Raw genomic sequence first — 23,274 nt, 5'->3', positions numbered from 1 at the left:
AGAGTATCAACCTCAAGAACTCCCTTCTTCATAGGCGTCCCATTGCTCACAGGATTCCTTTCAGAAGTGTATATGAACTGGTTATTAGCAACCATGTCAATGAGTTCTTGAGCTTCTGCAGGTGTTTTCTTTAGGTGAATGGATCCACCTGCAGAAGTGTCCAGTGACATCTTTGATAGCTCAGATAACCCATCATAGAATATATCCAGGATGGTCCATTCTGAAAGCATGTCAGAAGGACACTTTTTGGTCAACTGTTTGTATCTTTCCCAAGCTTCATAGAGAGATTCACCTTCTTTCTGTCTGAAGGTTTGAACATCAGCTCTAAGCTTGCTCAGCTTTTGAGGAGGAAAGTACTTGGCTAAGAAAGCCGTGACCAGCTTATCCCAAGAGTTCAGGCTGTCTTTGGGTTGAGAATCCAACCATAATATAGCTCTGTCTCTTACAGCAAAAGGGAAAAGCATGAGCCTGTAGACTTCAGGATCTACTCCATTAGTCTTAACAGTATCACATATCTGCAAGAATTCAGTTAAGAACTAAAAAGGATCTTCAGCTGGAAGTCCATGAAACTTGCAGTTCTGCTGCATTAGAGAAACTAATTGAGGTTTCAGCTCAAAGTTGTTTGCTCCAATGGCAGGAATGGAGATGCTTCTTCCATGTAAATTGGAATTAGGTGCAGTAAAGTCACCAAGCATCTTCCTTACATTATTATTATTTTCGGCTGCCATCTCCTCTGCCTGTTCGAAAATTTCTGAAAGGTTATCTCTGAATTGTTGTATTTTAGCTTCTCTTAATTTTCTCTTCAGAGTCCTTTCAGGTTCTGGATCTGCTTCCACAAGAATGTTCTTATCCTTGCTCCTGCTCATATGACAAAGAAGAAGGCACAGAAAAATAATAATAATAATAATAGAGATCCTTTATACCACAGTATAGGGATCCCTTTGTGAGTGGAAGAAAAGAGGGGGAGACAAAGAATGTGATGTAAAGGAAGAAACACAACTGTACGGATGGAAGAGATGTGAGATGAGATGTTAGGATATGAATGAATAAATAGAATGAGATGGGGGAGGGATAATTTTCGAAAATTATTTTGAAAAAGAGTTAGTGATTTTTGAAAAATGGTTTTTGAAAAAATGTTAGTAATTTTCGAAAATTAAGTTTTAAAAATTAAAAATAAAAATAATTAGTTAATAAAAAAGAAATTTTTGAAAAAGAGGGAAGATATTTTCGAAAATTAGAGAGAGAGAGTTAGTTAGGTAGTTTTGAAAAAGTTAAGAAACAAACAAAAAGTTAGTTAGTTAGTTGAAACAAATTTTGAAAAAATAGGAAGTTAGGAGGTTAGGAAAGATATTTTGAAAAGATATTTTTGAAAAAGATAAGATGAGAAGATATTTTTGAAAAGATATAATTGAAATTAGTTTTTGAAAAAGATTTGATTTTTAAAATCACAATTAATGACTTGATTCATAAGAAATCACAAGATATGATTCTAGAACTTAAAGTTTGAATCTTTCTTAACAAGCAAGTAGCAAACTTCAAATTTTTGAATCAAAACATTAATTGATTATGTTATTTTCGAAAATTTGGTATAAAAATAAGAAAAAGATTTTTGAAAAATATTTTTGGAATTTTCGAAAATAACTAAGAATTTTGAAAAAGATTTGATTTTTGAAAAAGATTTTGAAAAAGATAAGATTTTCAAATTGAAAATTTGATTTGACTCATGAGAAACAATTTGATTTTAAAAATTTTTGAAAAAGTCAATCCAAATTTTCGAATTTGATGAGAGAAAAAGGGAAAGATATTTTTTTTGATTTTTGAAATTTTTATGAAAAACATGAAAATATGCAATGCATGAAATTTTTAGATCAAAACAATGAATGCATGCAAGAATGCTATGAATGTCAAGATGAACACCAAGAACACTTTGAATGTCATGGTGAACATCAAGAACATATTTTTGAAAAATTTTTAATGCAAAGAAAACATGCAAGACACCAAACTTAGAATTCTTTAATGCTTACGCACTAAGAATTCAAGAATGCATATGATAAACATGAAAAGACACAAAACAAAAAATCATCAAGATCAAACAAGAAGACTTACCAAGAACAACTTGAAGATCATGAAGAACACCATGAATGCATAAAATTTTCGAAAAAATGTAAGATGCATATGCAATTGACACCAAACTTATAACATGACTCAAGACTCAAACAAGAAACAGAAAATATTTTTGGTTTTTATGATTTTCTAATTTTTTTGGATTTTTTTCGAAAATTATATGAAAAAGAAAAATAAGGATTCCAAAATTTTTAATATGAATTCCAGGAATCTTGCATTCTTAGTCTAAAGCTTCAGTCCAGGAATTAGACATGGCTCACTAGCGAGCCAAGCTTTCAATGAAAGCTCCAGTCCAAAACACTAGACATGGCCAATGGCCAGCCAAGCTTCAGCATTTAACACCAGAGTATATTGATCTTGATAACAAATTGCTGCTCATCATTTACCAAGTATGTAACTTACCTCTGATAGTTTGGAAGCCTCAGTCCAAAAGAATTTAGACATGGCTTTACAGCCAGCCAGGCTTCACATGCTTCATGAAACACTAGAATTCATTCTTAAAAATCTTGAATAAAATTTTTGAAAACATTTTTATAATTTTTTTTTTCGAGAACATATGAGAGATTTTTGAAAATATTTTTGAGAGATTTTTTTTTTGAAAATAAAATAAAAATAAAATTACCTAATCTGAGCAACAAGATGAACCGTCAGTTGTCCAAACACAAACAATCCCCGGCAACGGCGCCAAAAACTTGGTGCACGAAATTGTGATGTCCAGGCTCAAACAATTGATGCCAAGGCATCTTAGGCTAGTTTCACTAGCCTTTTTCTTTTATTTTTAGTTGTTTTATGCATTTTCTTGAGCCTTAAGTAATCATTTGGGCCAAATAGTCATGCTTGTCTTAAATCATTCAACATGAAGATTTTGATGCAAATTCCATGAGTTTTTAGTTATATTACTTGAATGCTATGAATGGAAGATTTCTCATGAAATTTTGCAAGACTTTGATGCAATTGTTTGGATGATTTCAGGGAAGAAGAGGCTAAGCAAAGAAGCAACAAAATCAATAAAGGAAGCTTGAATATCAAATGTGGAGTTTAAGTTCCAGTTTAAGCCTAAACTGGAGTTTAAACGCCAGAATCATGAAGGCTAAGAAATGCTAGAATTGAAGTTTAACCTCCAGTTTAACCTTAAACTGGAGGTTAAACGCCAGAATGAAAAGTCTCACCAAAGAAGCATTCCACGTTTAACCTCCAGTTTGACCTCAAACTAGAGGTTAAACGCCAGAATGATAATGCCACTCAGGAAGGAGTTCCACGTTTAACCTCCAGTTTAACCTTAAACTGGAGGTTAAACGCCAGAATGGGAAAAGCACCAGGGAGCCATTTCCACGTTTAAGCTCCAGTTTGACCTCAAACTGGAGCTTAAACGTGTTCGACCAAGTTTTCCCCTCCAGGGTTGCTCTCTCCATTTCCACGTTTAAGCTCCAGTTTGACCTCAAACTGGAGCTTAAACGTGTTCGACCTCCAGGGCTACCTTTTCCATTTCCACGTTTAAGCTTCAGTTTAACCTTAAACTGAAGCTTAAACGTGTTATATGGAACAGCTTGACCATGCCTTCTTCAAACATAAATAACTTGAGCTACAAAACTCCAAATGAGGTGATTCAAAATGCATTGGAAAGAAGACATCTAGAGCTTTCCAAGCATATATGGCATGCATGGTGGATACTAAAAATTGAGGGAGAAAACATCCCCGTAATGTGCATAGAAGAGCATAGTACCAACATGCAATCAGGCCAGCTGACCTCTTCACCTTCCATGGAGTATAACGCGAGTTGTAGAGATCCAATTGAGATGCTTCCAGTTGCGTTAGAAAGCTGACATCCATAGCTTTCCAACGAGGTATAATAGTCTATATTTGGCATCAAATTGGCGAGGTTGACAAGAGAACAAAGTGACGACTCAAGAAAGGGGGTGCAACATTTGAGTGTAGTTTAATGGATCATTATCCTTTTTGGATCAATTATGTCACTCAGCCCTTCAAGCAAGCAAGGCCCATCAACAACACCAAATCAAGGCCACAAGAATCATCTAGAATAGTTTATTTTCATTTGATTGTAATTTGCTTTAAATTTCATTTTCATTTTGTAATTTAGGGAGCCTATTTAAAGGCCTTAGTTTCGACATTTGAGAAGACACGGGGATTGAAGGGGAATCCAGCCCCTGAGGGGGAGAGAACTGGAAATCATTTTCTTTTAGTTTTGTAATTGAATTCAGAGCTATGACTCACTAAACCCCTTTCATTGGGTTAGGGAGCTCTATTGTAATTCAATGAATCAATAATAGTTTTATCTTCTTCTTCAATCTTTTCTCTTGAATTTTGTTAGAAAGCTTCTCGATCTAATTCCATTGGGTAGTTGTCTTGGGAAAGAAACTACCCACAATTGGAATCCTTCGGAACCTTGGGAAAGGAATGGAGGATTCATGCTAGAGAAGCTTTCTCACAGTGAATTGGATTGGGGTTTGGATGGATATTGTGACATGTAATCCTACCAAATTATGGTTCATGAAACTGTGTGGTATAATCAGTGATCGCGCCTCATCTCTTCTTATGAACATTTAAACCAAGGGATTGGGAATTTGTTCGTTTTTAGAGAGAATTGGTGAGCCAAGGGATTGGGATCCAATCATATAAGATTGCCAAGCAAAATTCAATGAATGCATTGGTTGAGGAAGGAATAAAAATGTTTTGATTCGGAGATCTCAATATCTCCTAACACCCAATGAATTCCCCATTTCTGATTTCCACTTTCTCTTTACATTCTGCAACTCAATTCATGCAATCACCCCCATTCCCTTTTAATTTCAGCAATTTACATTCTGCTCTTTAATTCATGCAAATTTAAGATTCTGCCATTTCAATTTCTTGTCATTTACTTTTCCCGCCAACTTTACATTCCGCAATTCTCATCTAAATCTTGATTCCGCTCAACTAGAACATACTTCTAATCCGAATTGCTCACTCAACCAATCCTTGTGGGATTCGACCTCACTCTATTGTGAGTTTTTACTTGACGATAACCGGTGCACTTGCCGGAAGGAATTTTGCCGATCGTGCAATTTCCTAAATTGTAGCATAACAAGTTTATGCGCATCAAGTTTATGGCGCCGTTGCCGGGGATTGATTTTCGATTGACAATTTTCCAATTGGAAGTTAACTAGATTGAGCAATTTTTCTTTTCTTTTGTTAATAGTTTTTGTTTCAGTTTATTACTGCTAATTTCTGCAAATTTTGATTTGTTTTCCTTGCTTATTCACTTGTTAGCATACTAACCACTAGCTGTTTGTGATATTGCCTCACTATGGGATTTCCACTATCTTTGGATGAGTATTGTTTGAGACTGAGCACATTGCAAAAAAGAAAGGAGTATCCATCATCTTTTGGTCAATCAAAATTCATGAGAAACTCTCCACCACCACAGAATGATTCATGTTATTATGCTCATGGTGGGTGGGAGTATCAGGAACAGGAAACGGGGTACTTCCCAGAGCCACAAAATGGTCCATGTTTTGGTGAATTTGATCACTACTCAAGTTGTGGCTGGGAAGATCAAAACCAAAGAGATTTCACTTATTCACACCCCATTCATCAAGCGCCATCACCTCTGAATTATCCAACCTCACCTCCTAGTTTTACATATCCAAATTCTTCATCACTTGAGCATTTCTCAGCACAAAATTCCTTCTCAAATTCATACAATTCATTCCACTACACACAAGAGTCATACCACTACCAACACTCCAACCAAAGACTCTATCAGCCCACATAAAACACATACTCCCAGCCACCATATCACAGCCAAGATAATCAACCCCACCAACCTAATCCGAGCCAACAATTTCAAGATCAATTAAACAGGATAGAAGGAATGATTGCAACCATGTGCAGAGATGTGGCCGATTTGAAAGGCTTTAAGGAAGAAGTGATATCCAACTTACAAAATCAAGGTGCTGCCATTCAAAAGCTAGAAGCACAAATTGGATATCTATCAAAGCAAATCCCTACCCACAATTCTTCTAGTGATACCATGGCAAACCCAAGGGAGGAATCAGAAGAACAAGAAAGGGAGAAAGTCAATCAAGGGAGATCACACTCCAATGAAACAGAGAGTTGCAAAGAGGAAGGGTTCATTGAACCACAAATTCAGGAAGCTTTTGATGAACAGGATACTCCAACTGTCCAACAACAACCAAGTTCTGAGATCAAGGATGTGAAGGCAGTAGAAAAAAGCACCAAAATGAGGATTGTGACCGAGAAACAAAGGACCATATCCATGAAGAAGAGAAGGTCGAAGAACAATCCAACTCCTGAGCCAACAAGCAAGTTCACTCAAGCCAATCACAAGGGAAAGCTTGCTGGAAAGAAGCATTCACAACAAGGGGCACTAACTAGCTCCTTTATCCACTTGAAGTCATTCCTCTTAACAAACTGGAGGAAGAGGAAGAAAGTCAGGAACAGCATGTCAAGCTAATGACGTTAAAGAAGCGCTTGTTGGGAGGCAACCCAACCAAAGGTAGTTTTTCTTTTCTAGTTATTTCAATAAAAGAGTTAAGTAGATTTATCTGTATTGCAAGGAGCTAAGTTTGGTGTTGCACACCAAAACAATTCAAGGGTGAATGTGAGATTCTAAGTTTGGTGTTCCACCAAAAACTTCATTAAAAGCACATTTCTACCTCAGCATGACTAGTCACTAGCTCCAACCAATCAGGGAAACTACTTAAACAATAGTTTAATTTCTAGTTCATAGTTTCTTTTTCTAGTTCATAGTTATTTTCTTAATAAAAGCACATGAGGTTTTCTGCATATGATCCAAATTGCTGCATATGGCAAGGAACTAAGTTTGGTGTTCACACACCAATCTAAGTTCAGAGGCCTACAAACATCCATGCATGCTAACCAATTCTCAAAGTGCTTGGGGAACAAGCAACTTCTAATAGCTTTGCAGGAAGACAATCAATCTCATGGAAGGAATATACATCATCATCAAAGAGAACACCAAGGCTAGGAAGGATGATGAACAACAAAGAAGATGATAAAAGGTTGTATTGTCACTTAATTGCTTGTACTTTAAATTGCTGATATTGGAAGTTTGCATGCACCCCTGCTTTAAGTTTGAGTCATTGCAGTTTTTGTTTGTCTGTTTGTTTAATTTCCAAATAAGTGATAGTCTAAGTGTCTGGATAAACTTCACTTTCTTAAATGTATGCTTGCCATGCTTGTTCTAAAAAAATAAAAGAAAAGTTTGAACAAAAGTAACTCAATTCCATTTAGTAAGAAATCAAATAAGATTAAGTGGTGGTATGCATGTTTGATTGAATAGTCAGCTCACTAAGAAATAAAGTTAGAATTGTCACTTTTAGTGGAAATTAGGATGCTGTCTATGGATCTTGATGAATAAATGTCTTTGGCCATGAAAAAGAAAGAAGAAGAAGAAGAAAAAGCCACTGAAAAAGGGCAACCAAAAAGCAAAAAAAAATTGAGAAAATAAGCTAGGCACCAATGGTTTGAACTTCTGAGACAAATGCCTGTGGTGTTTATGTATTAAGGATATGCTTGGATGAATAGGTTCTGAGGAGTGTTTCAACACTTGGTAACTTGGGTTAACTAACCCGGGATTATCAACCAAAAGTCCATTATCAAGAGCAACCTAAATACAAAACATTTAGTCACACAAAGAGGTGCTGGGTACCAATGTCTCAAGAAGAAATGTGAACTAAAATGCCTGTAGTGGATATGTGTAGTGCACTGATAAGAAAAAGAAAATGCCAAAGGCTTGTGCAACACATGACACTGAGCAACAAGGAGCAAATAAGCTCAAAGAAAAAGAAAAACAAAGAAAAGAAACTTGCCAAGGATATGTGAATAACAAGAGGCCATAGCAGTGTTTTAGTGGAAACATAAAAAGTGACATTCTTACCTAAGAAACAATAAAGTGATGCTGCAACAACTTTCTGCATGAACACCCCATTAATCAATGTCAATTACTTACTGATATGGCTAATGAATTTACTTTCTGTTTCATTCTTTCTTCTCAATAATTCAGAACTTGCTTGGGGACAAGCAAGGATTAAGTTTGGTGTTGTGATGCCAAGGCATCTTAGGCTAGTTTCACTAGCCTTTTTCTTTTATTTTTAGTTGTTTTATGCATTTTCTTGAGCCTTAAGTAATCATTTGGGCCAAATAGTCATGCTTGTCTTAAATCATTCAACATGAAGATTTTGATGCAAATTCCATGAGTTTTTAGTTATATTACTTGAATGCTATGAATGGAAGATTTCTCATGAAATTTTGCAAGACTTTGATGCAATTGTTTGGATGATTTCAGGGAAGAAGAGGCTAAGCAAAGAAGCAACAAAATCAATAAAGGAAGCTTGAATATCAAATGTGGAGTTTAAGTTCCAGTTTAAGCCTAAACTGGAGTTTAAACGCCAGAATCATGAAGGCTAAGAAATGCTAGAATTGAAGTTTAACCTCCAGTTTAACCTTAAACTGGAGGTTAAACGCCAGAATGAAAAGTCTCACCAAAGAAGCATTCCACGTTTAACCTCCAGTTTGACCTCAAACTAGAGGTTAAACGCCAGAATGATAATGCCACTCAGGAAGGAGTTCCACGTTTAACCTCCAGTTTAACCTTAAACTGGAGGTTAAACGCCAGAATGGGAAAAGCACCAGGGAGCCATTTCCACGTTTAAGCTCCAGTTTGACCTCAAACTGGAGCTTAAACGTGTTCGACCAAGTTTTCCCCTCCAGGGTTGCTCTCTCCATTTCCACGTTTAAGCTCCAGTTTGACCTCAAACTGGAGCTTAAACGTGTTCGACCTCCAGGGCTACCTTTTCCATTTCCACGTTTAAGCTTCAGTTTAACCTTAAACTGAAGCTTAAACGTGTTATATGGAACAGCTTGACCATGCCTTCTTCAAACATAAATAACTTGAGCTACAAAACTCCAAATGAGGTGATTCAAAATGCATTGGAAAGAAGACATCTAGAGCTTTCCAAGCATATATGGCATGCATGGTGGATACTAAAAATTGAGGGAGAAAACATCCCCGTAATGTGCATAGAAGAGCATAGTACCAACATGCAATCAGGCCAGCTGACCTCTTCACCTTCCATGGAGTATAACGCGAGTTGTAGAGATCCAATTGAGATGCTTCCAGTTGCGTTAGAAAGCTGACATCCATAGCTTTCCAACGAGGTATAATAGTCTATATTTGGCATCAAATTGGCGAGGTTGACAAGAGAACAAAGTGACGACTCAAGAAAGGGGGTGCAACATTTGAGTGTAGTTTAATGGATCATTATCCTTTTTGGATCAATTATGTCACTCAGCCCTTCAAGCAAGCAAGGCCCATCAACAACACCAAATCAAGGCCACAAGAATCATCTAGAATAGTTTATTTTCATTTGATTGTAATTTGCTTTAAATTTCATTTTCATTTTGTAATTTAGGGAGCCTATTTAAAGGCCTTAGTTTCGACATTTGAGAAGACACGGGGATTGAAGGGGAATCCAGCCCCTGAGGGGGAGAGAACTGGAAATCATTTTCTTTTAGTTTTGTAATTGAATTCAGAGCTATGACTCACTAAACCCCTTTCATTGGGTTAGGGAGCTCTATTGTAATTCAATGAATCAATAATAGTTTTATCTTCTTCTTCAATCTTTTCTCTTGAATTTTGTTAGAAAGCTTCTCGATCTAATTCCATTGGGTAGTTGTCTTGGGAAAGAAACTACCCATAATTGGAATCCTTCGGAACCTTGGGAAAGGAATGGAGGATTCATGCTAGAGAAGCTTTCTCACAGTGAATTGGATTGGGGTTTGGATGGATATTGTGACATGTAATCCTACCAAATTATGGTTCATGAAACTGTGTGGTATAATCAGTGATCGCGCCTCATCTCTTCTTATGAACATTTAAACCAAGGGATTGGGAATTTGTTCGTTTTTAGAGAGAATTGGTGAGCCAAGGGATTGGGATCCAATCATATAAGATTGCCAAGCAAAATTCAATGAATGCATTGGTTGAGGAAGGAATAAAAATGTTTTGATTCGGAGATCTCAATATCTCCTAACACCCAATGAATTCCCCATTTCTGATTTCCACTTTCTCTTTACATTCTGCAACTCAATTCATGCAATCACCCCCATTCCCTTTTAATTTCAGCAATTTACATTCTGCTCTTTAATTCATGCAAATTTAAGATTCTGCCATTTCAATTTCTTGTCATTTACTTTTCCCGCCAACTTTACATTCCGCAATTCTCATCTAAATCTTGATTCCGCTCAACTAGAACATACTTCTAATCCGAATTGCTCACTCAACCAATCCTTGTGGGATTCGACCTCACTCTATTGTGAGTTTTTACTTGACGATAACCGGTGCACTTGCCGGAAGGAATTTTGCCGATCGTGCAATTTCCTAAATTGTAGCATAACAAGTTTATGCGCATCAAGTTTATGGCGCCGTTGCCGGGGATTGATTTTCGATTGACAATTTTCCAATTGGAAGTTAACTAGATTGAGCAATTTTTCTTTTCTTTTGTTAATAGTTTTTGTTTCAGTTTATTACTGCTAATTTCTGCAAATTTTGATTTGTTTTCCTTGCTTATTCACTTGTTAGCATACTAACCACTAGCTGTTTGTGATATTGCCTCACTATGGGATTTCCACTATCTTTGGATGAGTATTGTTTGAGACTGAGCACATTGCAAAAAAGAAAGGAGTATCCATCATCTTTTGGTCAATCAAAATTCATGAGAAACTCTCCACCACCACAGAATGATTCATGTTATTATGCTCATGGTGGGTGGGAGTATCAGGAACAGGAAACGGGGTACTTCCCAGAGCCACAAAATGGTCCATGTTTTGGTGAATTTGATCACTACTCAAGTTGTGGCTGGGAAGATCAAAACCAAAGAGATTTCACTTATTCACACCCCATTCATCAAGCGCCATCACCTCTGAATTATCCAACCTCACCTCCTAGTTTTACATATCCAAATTCTTCATCACTTGAGCATTTCTCAGCACAAAATTCCTTCTCAAATTCATACAATTCATTCCACTACACACAAGAGTCATACCACTACCAACACTCCAACCAAAGACTCTATCAGCCCACATAAAACACATACTCCCAGCCACCATATCACAGCCAAGATAATCAACCCACCAACCTAATCCGAGCCAACAATTTCAAGATCAATTAAACAGGATAGAAGGAATGATTGCAACCATGTGCAGAGATGTGGCCGATTTGAAAGGCTTTAAGGAAGAAGTGATATCCAACTTACAAAATCAAGGTGCTGCCATTCAAAAGCTAGAAGCACAAATTGGATATCTATCAAAGCAAATCCCTACCCACAATTCTTCTAGTGATACCATGGCAAACCCAAGGGAGGAATCAGAAGAACAAGAAAGGGAGAAAGTCAATCAAGGGAGATCACACTCCAATGAAACAGAGAGTTGCAAAGAGGAAGGGTTCATTGAACCACAAATTCAGGAAGCTTTTGATGAACAGGATACTCCAACTGTCCAACAACAACCAAGTTCTGAGATCAAGGATGTGAAGGCAGTAGAAAAAAGCACCAAAATGAGGATTGTGACCGAGAAACAAAGGACCATATCCATGAAGAAGAGAAGGTCGAAGAACAATCCAACTCCTGAGCCAACAAGCAAGTTCACTCAAGCCAATCACAAGGGAAAGCTTGCTGGAAAGAAGCATTCACAACAAGGGGCACTAACTAGCTCCTTTATCCACTTGAAGTCATTCCTCTTAACAAACTGGAGGAAGAGGAAGAAAGTCAGGAACAGCATGTCAAGCTAATGACGTTAAAGAAGCGCTTGTTGGGAGGCAACCCAACCAAAGGTAGTTTTTCTTTTCTAGTTATTTCAATAAAAGAGTTAAGTAGATTTATCTGTATTGCAAGGAGCTAAGTTTGGTGTTGCACACCAAAACAATTCAAGGGTGAATGTGAGATTCTAAGTTTGGTGTTCCACCAAAAACTTCATTAAAAGCACATTTCTACCTCAGCATGACTAGTCACTAGCTCCAACCAATCAGGGAAACTACTTAAACAATAGTTTAATTTCTAGTTCATAGTTTCTTTTTCTAGTTCATAGTTATTTTCTTAATAAAAGCACATGAGGTTTTCTGCATATGATCCAAATTGCTGCATATGGCAAGGAACTAAGTTTGGTGTTCACACACCAATCTAAGTTCAGAGGCCTACAAACATCCATGCATGCTAACCAATTCTCAAAGTGCTTGGGGAACAAGCAACTTCTAATAGCTTTGCAGGAAGACAATCAATCTCATGGAAGGAATATACATCATCATCAAAGAGAACACCAAGGCTAGGAAGGATGATGAACAACAAAGAAGATGATAAAAGGTTGTATTGTCACTTAATTGCTTGTACTTTAAATTGCTGATATTGGAAGTTTGCATGCACCCCTGCTTTAAGTTTGAGTCATTGCAGTTTTTGTTTGTCTGTTTGTTTAATTTCCAAATAAGTGATAGTCTAAGTGTCTGGATAAACTTCACTTTCTTAAATGTATGCTTGCCATGCTTGTTCTAAAAAAATAAAAGAAAAGTTTGAACAAAAGTAACTCAATTCCATTTAGTAAGAAATCAAATAAGATTAAGTGGTGGTATGCATGTTTGATTGAATAGTCAGCTCACTAAGAAATAAAGTTAGAATTGTCACTTTTAGTGGAAATTAGGATGCTGTCTATGGATCTTGATGAATAAATGTCTTTGGCCATGAAAAAGAAAGAAGAAGAAGAAGAAAAAGCCACTGAAAAAGGGCAACCAAAAAGCAAAAAAAATTGAGAAAATAAGCTAGGCACCAATGGTTTGAACTTCTGAGACAAATGCCTGTGGTGTTTATGTATTAAGGATATGCTTGGATGAATAGGTTCTGAGGAGTGTTTCAACACTTGGTAACTTGGGTTAACTAACCCGGGATTATCAACCAAAAGTCCATTATCAAGAGCAACCTAAATACAAAACATTTAGTCACACAAAGAGGTGCTGGGTACCAATGTCTCAAGAAGAAATGTGAACTAAAATGCCTGTAGTGGATATGTGTAGTGCACTGATAAGAAAAAGAAAATGCCAAAGGCTTGTGCAACACATGACACTGAGCAACAAGGAGCAAATAAGCTCAAAGAAAAAGAAAAACAAAGAAAAGAAACTTGCCAAGGATATGTGAATAACAAGAGGCCATAGCAGTGTTTTAGTGGAAACATAAAAAGTGACATTCTTACCTAAGAAACAATAAAGTGATGCTGCAACAACTTTCTGCATGAACACCCCATTAATCAATGTCAATTACTTACTGATATGGCTAATGAATTTACTTTCTGTTTCATTCTTTCTTCTCAATAATTCAGAACTTGCTTGGGGACAAGCAAGGATTAAGTTTGGTGTTGTGATGCCAAGGCATCTTAGGCTAGTTTCACTAGCCTTTTTCTTTTATTTTTAGTTGTTTTATGCATTTTCTTGAGCCTTAAGTAATCATTTGGGCCAAATAGTCATGCTTGTCTTAAATCATTCAACATGAAGATTTTGATGCAAATTCCATGAGTTTTTAGTTATATTACTTGAATGCTATGAATGGAAGATTTCTCATGAAATTTTGCAAGACTTTGATGCAATTGTTTGGATGATTTCAGGGAAGAAGAGGCTAAGCAAAGAAGCAACAAAATCAATAAAGGAAGCTTGAATATCAAATGTGGAGTTTAAGTTCCAGTTTAAGCCTAAACTGGAGTTTAAACGCCAGAATCATGAAGGCTAAGAAATGCTAGAATTGAAGTTTAACCTCCAGTTTAACCTTAAACTGGAGGTTAAACGCCAGAATGAAAAGTCTCACCAAAGAAGCATTCCACGTTTAACCTCCAGTTTGACCTCAAACTAGAGGTTAAACGCCAGAATGATAATGCCACTCAGGAAGGAGTTCCACGTTTAACCTCCAGTTTAACCTTAAACTGGAGGTTAAACGCCAGAATGGGAAAAGCACCAGGGAGCCATTTCCACGTTTAAGCTCCAGTTTGACCTCAAACTGGAGCTTAAACGTGTTCGACCAAGTTTTCCCCTCCAGGGTTGCTCTCTCCATTTCCACGTTTAAGCTCCAGTTTGACCTCAAACTGGAGCTTAAACGTGTTCGACCTCCAGGGCTACCTTTTCCATTTCCACGTTTAAGCTTCAGTTTAACCTTAAACTGAAGCTTAAACGTGTTATATGGAACAGCTTGACCATGCCTTCTTCAAACATAAATAACCTGAGCTACAAAACTCCAAATGAGGTGATTCAAAATGCATTGGAAAGAAGACATCTAGAGCTTTCCAAGCATATATGGCATGAATGGTGGATACTAAAAATGGAGGGAGAAAACAGCCCCGTAATGTGCATAGAAGAGCATAGTACCAACATGCAATCAGGCCAGCTGACCTCTTCACCTTCCATGGAGTATAACTCGAGTTGTAGAGATCCAATTGAGGTGCTTCCAGTTGCGTTAGAAAGCTGACATCTATAGCTTTCCAACGAGGTATAATAGTCTATATTTGGCATCAAATTGGCGAGGTTGACAAGAGAACAAAGTGACGACTCAAGAAAGGGGGTGCAACATTTGAGTGTAGTTTAATGGATCATTATCCTTTTTGGATCAATTATGTCACTCAGCCCTTCAAGCAAGCAAGGCCCATCAACAACACCAAATCAAGGCCACAAGAATCATCTAGAATAGTTTATTTTCATTTGATTGTAATTTGCTTTAAATTTCATTTTCATTTTGTAATTTAGGGAGCCTATTTAAAGGCCTTAGTTTCGACATTTGAGAAGACACGGGGATTGAAGGGGAATCCAGCCCCTGAGGGGGAGAGAACTGGAAATCATTTTCTTTTAGTTTTGTAATTGAATTCAGAGCTATGACTCACTAAACCCCTTTCATTGGGTTAGGGAGCTCTATTGTAATTCAATGAATCAATAATAGTTTTATCTTCTTCTTCAATCTTTTCTCTTGAATTTTGTTAGAAAGCTTCTCGATCTAATTCCATTGGGTAGTTGTCTTGGGAAAGAAACTACCCATAATTGGAATCCTTCGGAACCTTGGGAAAGGAATGGAGGATTCATGCTAGAGAAGCTTTCTCACAGTGAATTGGATTGGAGTTTGGATGGATATTGTGACATGTAATCCTACCAAATTATGGTTCATGAAACTGTGTGGTATAATCAGTGATCGCGCCTCATCTCTTCTTATGAACATTTAAACCAAGGGATTGGGAATTTGTTCGTTTTTAGAGAGAATTGGTGAGCCAAGGGATTGGGATCCAATCATATAAGATTGCCAAGCAAAATTCAATGAATGCATTGGTTGAGGAAGGAATAAAAATGTTTTGATTCGGAGATCTCAATATCTCCTAACACCCAATGAATTCCCCATTTCTGATTTCCACTTTCTCTTTACATTCTGCAACTCAATTCATGCAATCACCCCCATTCCCTTTTAATTTCAGCAATTTACATTCTGCTCTTTAATTCATGCAAATTTAAGATTCTGCCATTTCAATTTCTTGTCATTTACTTTTCCCGCCAACTTTACATTCCGTAATTCTCATCTAAATCTTGATTCCGCTCAACTAGAACATACTTCTAATCCGAATTGCTCACTCAACCAATCCTTGTGGGATTCGACCTCACTCTATTGTGAGTTTTTACTTGACGATAACCGGTGCACTTGCCGGAAGGAATTTTGCCGATCGTGCAATTTCCTAAATCGTAGCATAACAAGTTTATGCGCATCAACAATCCCCGGCAACGTGAGCAACTTGGTGCTCTGATCTCAATACATAATTGTCACAACTTCGATACAACTAACCAGCAAGTGCACTGGGTCGTCCAAGTAATACCTTACGTGAGTAAGGGTCGAATCCCACGGAGATTGTTGGTATGAAGTAAGCTATGGTCACCTTGTAAATCTCAGTCAGGCAGATATAAAGTGATAATGGTGTTTTCGAATATTATATAATAAAATAGGGATAGAGATACTTATGTAAATCATTGGTAAGAATTTCAAATAAGCGAATGGAGATGCTTTTCGTTCCTCTGAACCTCTGCTTTCCTGCTATCTTCATCCAATCAGTCTTACTCCTTTCCATGGCTGGCTTTATGCAAGGGCATCACCGTTGTCAGTGGCTACATCCCCTCCTCTCAGTGAATAATATGCTCACGCACCCTGTCACGGCACGGCTATTCATCTGTCGGTTCCCGATCATGCTGGAATAGGATTCACCCTCCTTTTGCGTCTGTCACTAACGCCCAGCACTCGCGAGTTTGAAGCTCGTCATAGTCATTCAATCATTGAATCCTACTCAGAATACCACAGACAAGGTTTAGACCTTCCGGATTCTCTTGAATGCCGCCATCATTCTAACTTACACCACGAAGATTCTGGTTAGGAGATCAAAGAGATACTCATTCTAGCTTATTTCATGTAGAACAGAAGTGTTTGTCAGGCACGCGTTCATAAGGGAGAAGGATGATGAGCGTCACACATAATCATCACCTTCATCACGTTCTTGGGTGCGAATGGATATCTTAGAAGAGAAATAAGAAGAATTGAATAAAAAACAGTAGTACTTTGCATTAATCTTTGAGGGACAGCAGAGCTCCACACCTTAATCTATGGAGTGTAGAAACTCTACCGTATGAAAATACATAAGTGAAGGTCCAGGCATGGCCGAGATGGCCAGCCCCCTAAACGAGATCAATAGTCTCCTAAGATGAACAATGGATTAAAACTGAGACCAAAGATGCCTAATACAATAGTAAGAGGTCCTATTTATAATAAACTAGCTACTAGGGTTTACATGAGTAAGTATTTGATGTATAAATCCACTTCCGGGGCCCACTTGGTGTGTGTTTGGGCTGAGCTTAAGTGTTCCACGTGCAGAGGCCATTTGTGGAGTTGAACGCCAGTTTCTGTGCCAGTTTGGGCGTTCAACTCTGGTTTTGGATCCTTTTCTGGCGCTGGACGCCAGATTTGGGCAGAAGGCTGGCGTTGAACGCCAGTTTACGTCGTCTATTCTTGGCCAAAGTATGGACTATTATATATTGCTGGAAAGCCCTGGATGTCTACTTTCCAACGCAATTGGAAGCGCGCCATTCCGAGTTCTGTAGCTCCAGAAAATCCACTTTGAGTGTAGAGAGGTCAGAATCCAACAGCATCAGCAGTCCTTTTTCAACCTCTGAATCTGATTTTTGCTCAAGTCCCTCAATTTCAGCCAGAAAATACCTGAAATCACAGAAAAACACACAAACTCATAGTAAAGTCCAGAAATGTGAATTTAACATAAAAACTAATGAAAACATCCCTAAAAGTAACTAGATCCTACTAAAAACATACTAAAAACAATGTCAAAAAGCGTATAAATTATCCGCTCATCAGGAGGCAACCCATTTTTACTTATCTATGTTAAATTTCTATTGTTATTTTATGTTTTCTGTAGGTTGATGATCATGTGAAGTCACAAAAACAATTGAAAAGGCGAAAACAAACTGAAAAACAGAATGAAAAATAGCACACTCTGGAGGAGAAAGCTACTGGCGTTTAAACGCCAGTAAGGGCAGCAGAATGGGCATTAATCGCCTAGTCTGGCACCATTTTGGGCGTTTAACGCCAGAAAGGGGGTACAGAGCTGGTGTTTAACGCCAGAAAAGGGCAAGAAGCTGGCGTTAAATGACAGAAATGGGCAGCAACCTGGTGTTTAACGCTAGGATTGGCAGAAAATGGCATTTTGCACGCCACTTGGTGCAGGGATGAAAAATCCTTGACACCTCAGGATCTGTGGACCCCACAGGATCCCCACCTACCCCACCTCTCTCTCTCTCTTCTTCACCCATTCACCAATCACCTCAATACCTCTTCCCCAAAAACCCCACCTACCTCACCATTCAAATTCAAACCACTTTCCCTCCCAAACCCACCCTATATGGCCGAACCCTAACCCTCTTTCCATCCCTATATAAACCCATCTTCACTCCTTCATTTTCACACACAATATACCCTACTTCTCCCCCTTGGCCGAAACACCAACCCACCTCCATCTCCTCCATTTCTTCTTCTTCTACTCTCTTCTTTCTTCTTTTGCTCGAGGACGAGCAAATCTTCTAAGTTTGGTGTGGTAAAAGCATTGCTTTTTGTTTTTTCATAACCATTTATGGCACCAAAGGCCAGAAAAACCTCTAAAAAGAGGAAAGGGAAGGCAAAAGCTTCCACCTCCGAGTAATGGGAGATGGAGAGATTCACCTCAAGGGTGCATCAAGACCACTTCTATGAAGTTGTGGCCAAGACTCCTCATTGAAGAGGACAAGCCCATCACTAAGAAAAGGATGGAGCAAACAAGAAAGCCCACTCATGGACCTCAACAAGAGCATGAGGAAAATCCTCATCATGAAATTCCTGAGATGCCTCAAGGGATGCATTTTCCTCCACAAAACTGTTGGGAGCAAATCAACACCTCCCTAGGAGAATTAAGTTCCAATATGGGACAACTAAGGGTGGAGCACCAAGAGCATTCCATCCTCCTCCATGAAATTAGAGAAGATCAAAGAGTCATGAGAGAGGAGAAACAAAGGCAAGGAAGAGATATTGAGGATCTCAAGCACTCCATTAGATCTTCAAGAGGAAGAACAAGCCGCCATCACTAAGGTGGACCCGTTCTTTAATTTCCTTGTTCTTTATTTTCTGTTTTTCAAATTTTTATGCTTCATGTTTATTTATGTTTGTATTTTTATTACATGATCATTAGTGTCTAAGTGTCTATGCCTTAAAGCTATGAAAATGAATCCATCACCTTTATTAAATAAAGAGTGTTTTAATTGAAAAGGAAAAGAAGTGCATGAATTTCAAATTTTAAAACAGTTTAATTATCCTGATGTGGTAGCAATACTTTTGTCTTTCTGAATGAATGCTTGAATAGTGTATATTTTTGATATTGTTGATTCATGAATGTTAAAATTGTTGGCTCTTGAAAGAATGATGAAAAAGGAGAAATGTTATTTGATAATCTGAAAAATCATAAAATTGATTCTTGAAGCAAGAAAAAGCAGTGAAAAACTTGCAGAAATAAATATATGCGAAAAAAAAGAAAAAAAAGAAAAAAAGAAAGAAAAAACAAGCAGAAAAAGCCAATAGTCCTTAAAACCAAAAGGAGAGGGTATAATAAAAAGGATCCAAGGCTTTGAGCATCAGTGGATACGAGGGCCCACATGAATAAAATCCTGGCCTAAGCGGCTAAACCAAGCTGTCCCTAACCATGTGCTTGTGGCGTGAAGGTGTCAAGTGAAAACTTGAGACTGAGCGGTTAAAGTCGTGGTCCAAAAGCAAAAAGAGTGTGCTTAAGTGCTGGTGCACGAAATTGTGATCATCAATGGCACCAACAACGTGGTACGCACAATTGTAATCTCAATTCTTTGTCACAACTCTGCACAACTAACCAGCAAGTGCACTGGGTCGTCCAAGTAATAAACCTTACGTGAGTAAGGGTCGTTCCCACGGAGACTGTCGGCTTGAACCAAGCTATGGTCACCTTGTAAATCTCAGTCAGGCGGATTCAAATGGATATGGAGAATTGATAATTAAAATATGAATAAAACACAAAATAAGATAGAGATACTTATGTAATTCATTGGTAGGAATTTCAGATAAGCGTATGGAGATGCTTTGTTCCTTCTGAACCTCTGCTTTCCTATTGCCTTCATCCAATCATTCATACTTCTTTCCATGGCAAGCTTTATGTTGGGCATCACCGTTGTCAATGGCTACTTCCCGTCCTCTCAGTGAAAATGTTCCAAATACGCTGTCACCGCACGGCTAATCATCTGTCGGTTCTCGATCATGTTGGAATAGGATCCATTGATCCTTTTGTGTCTGTCACACGCCCAACAATTGCGAGTTTGAAGCTCGTCACAGTCATCCCTTCCTAGATCCTACTCGGAATACCACAAACAACGTTTAGACTTTCTGGATCTCAAGAATGACCGCCAATAGTTCTAGCCTATACCACGAAGGTTCCAATCTTGGATTAGAAACCCAAGAGATATGCATTCAAGCCATTGCTTGTAGAACAGAGGTGGTTGTCAGGCACAGGTTCATAGGTGAGAATGATGATGAGTGTCACGGATCATCACATTCATCAAGTTGAAGAACGAATGAATATCTTAGAGAAGAAGTAGGCGTGAATTGAATAGAAAAACAGTAGTACTTGTTTTAATTCATGAAGAACAGCAGAGCTCCACACCTTAATCTATGGTGTGTAGAAACTCCACCGTTGAAAATACATAAGAACAAGGTTCAGGCATGGCCGTGAGGCCAGCCTCCCAAAACGTGATCAAGTGTATGAAAATACAATAGCAAAAGGTCCTATTTATAGAAAACTAGTGGCCTAGGGTTATAGAAATAGGTAATTAATGCAGAAATCTTCTTCCGGGCCTACTTGGTATGTGCTTGGGCTGAGCATTGAAACTCCCATGTGTAGAGACTTTTCTTGGAGTTAAACGCCAGCTTTTGTGCCAGTTTGGGCGTTTAACTCCAGCTTTTGTGCCAGTTCTGGCGTTAAACGCCAGAATTCTTAAGCTGACTTCGAACGCCTGTTTGGGCCATCAAATCTCGGGAAAAGTATAGACTATTATATATTGCTGGAAAGCCCAGGATGTCTACTTTCCAACACAATTGAGAGCGCGCCAATTTGGCTTCTGTAGCTCCAGAAAATTTACTTTGAATGCAGGGAGGTCAGAATCCAACAGCATCTGCAGTCCTTTTTCAGCCTCTAAATCAGATTTTTGCTCAGGTCCCTCAATTTCAGCCAGAAAATACCTGAAATCACAGAAAAACACACAAACTCATAGTAAAGTCCAGAAGAGTGATTTTTATTTAAAAACTAATAAAAACATAATAAAAACTAACTAAAATATACTAAAAACATACTAAAAACAATGCCAAAAAGCATATAAATTATCCGCTCATCACAACACCAAACTTAAATTGTTGCTTGTCCCCAAGCAACTAAAAATCAAATAGGATAAAAAGAAGAGAATATACCATGAATTCCAAAAACATCTATGAAGATCAATATTAATTAGATGAGCGGGGCTATTAGCTTTTTGCTTCTGAACAGTTTTGGCATCTCACTTTATCCTTTGAAGTTCAGAATGATTGGCTTCTATAGGAACTCAGAATCCAGTTAGTGTTATTGATTCTCCTAGTTAAGTATGTTGATTCTTGAACACAGCTACCTTATGAGTCTTGGCTGTGACCCTAAGCATTTTGTTTTCCAGTATTACCACCGGATACATAAATGCCACAGACACATAACTGGGTGAACCTTTTCAGATTGTGACTCAGCTTTGCTAGAGTCCCCAATTAGAGGTGTCCAGAGCTCTTAAGCACACTTTTTTTGCTTTGGACCACAACTTTAACCGCTCAGTCTCAAGTTTTCACTTGACACCTTTACGCCACAAGCACATGGTTAGGGACAGCTTGGTTTAGCCGCTTAGGCCAGGATTTTATTCCTGTGGGCCCTCCTATCCACTGATGCTCAAAGCCTTGGATCCTTTTTATCACCCTTGCCTTTTGGTTTAAAAGGGTATTGGATTTTTCTGCTTGCTTTTCTTTTTTTTTCCCTTTCTTTTATTATTATTTTTTTTTCGCTTCCTTTTTTCTTCTTTTTTTTGCAAGCTTTTCACTGCTTTTTCTTGCTTCAAGAATCAATTTTATGATTTTTCAGATTATCAAATAACATTTTTCCTTTTTCTATCATTCTTTCAAGAGCCAACAATTTTAACATTCATAAACAATCAAATTCAAAAATATGCACTGTTCAAGTATTCATTCAAAAAACAAGAGTATTGCCACCACATCAAAATAATTAAACTGTTTTAAAATTCGAAATTCATGCACTTCTTTTTCTTTTCCAATTAAAAACATTTTTCATTTAAGAAAGGTGATGGATTCATTTTATTAGCTTTAAGGCATAGACACTTAAACACTAATGATCATGTAATAAAGACACAAACATAGATAAACATAAAGCATAAAAATTTGGAAAACAGAAAATAAAAAACAAGGGAATTAAAGAACGGGTCCACCTTAGTGATGGCGGCTAGTCTTTCCTCATGAAGATCTTATGGAGTGCTTGAGCTCCTCAATGTCTCTTCCTTGCCTTTGTTGCTCCTCTCTCATGATTCTTTGATCTTCTCTAATTTCACGGAGGAGGATGGAATGCACTTGGTACTCCACCGTTAGTTATCCCAGGTTGGAACTTAATTCTCCTAGGGAGGTGTTGATTTGCTCCCAATAGTTTTGTGGAGGAAAATGCATCCCTTGAGGCATCTCAAGGATTTCATGATGAGGAACTTCCTCATGCTCTTGTCCATGAGTGGGATCTCTTGTTTGCTCCATCCTTTTCTTAGTGATGGGCTTGTCCTCATCAATGAGAATGTCTCCCTCTATGTCAATTCCAACTGAATTGCAAAAGTGACAAATGAGATGAGGGAAGGCTAACCTTGCCAAAGTAGAGGACTTGTCCGCCACCTTGTAGAGTTCTTGGGATATAACCTCATGAACTTCCACTTCCTTTCTAATCATGATGCTATGAATCATGATAGCCCGGTCTATAGTAACTTCAGACCGGTTGCTAATGGGAATGATCGAACGTTGGATGAACTCCAACCATCCCCTAGCCATAGGCTTGAAGTCATGCCTTCTTAGTTGAACCGGCTTCCCTCTTGAATCTCTCTTCCATTGGGTGCCCTCTTCACAGATGTCCATGAGGACTTGGTCCAACCTTTGATCAAAGTTGACCCTTCTAGTGTATGGGTGTGCATCTCTTTGCATCATGGGCAAGTTGAATGCCATCCTTACAGTTTCCGGACTAAAATCTAAGTATTTCCCCCGAACCATTGTAAGCCAATTCTTAGGGTCCGGGTTCACACTTTGATCATGGTTCTTGGTGATCCATCCATTGGCATAGAACTCTTGAACCATTAAGATCCCGACTTGTTGAATGGGGTTGGTGAGAACTTTTCAACCTCTTCTTCGGATCTCATGTTGGATCTCCGGATATTCGCCCTTTTTGAGCTTAAAA

General features: G+C 38.1%; 1 non-coding gene across 1 annotated transcript; it reads left to right on the top strand.

The window, feature by feature from the left end:
• Nucleotides 1-224: 224 nt before the first annotated feature.
• On the top strand, nt 225-332 carry LOC112753431 (small nucleolar RNA R71). The gene has a single exon (XR_003177819.1). It is a non-coding gene; the product is annotated as a small nucleolar RNA R71 (small nucleolar RNA).
• The last annotated feature ends 22,942 nt before the right edge of the window (nt 333-23,274 follow it).

Source organism: Arachis hypogaea, chromosome 15 (assembly GCF_003086295.3).
Source record: "Arachis hypogaea cultivar Tifrunner chromosome 15, arahy.Tifrunner.gnm2.J5K5, whole genome shotgun sequence".
Classification (NCBI taxonomy): Eukaryota; Viridiplantae; Streptophyta; class Magnoliopsida; order Fabales; family Fabaceae; genus Arachis; species Arachis hypogaea.
The sequence above is the reverse complement of the archived record's forward strand: the minus strand, read 5'-3'. Positions and strand labels throughout refer to the sequence as shown.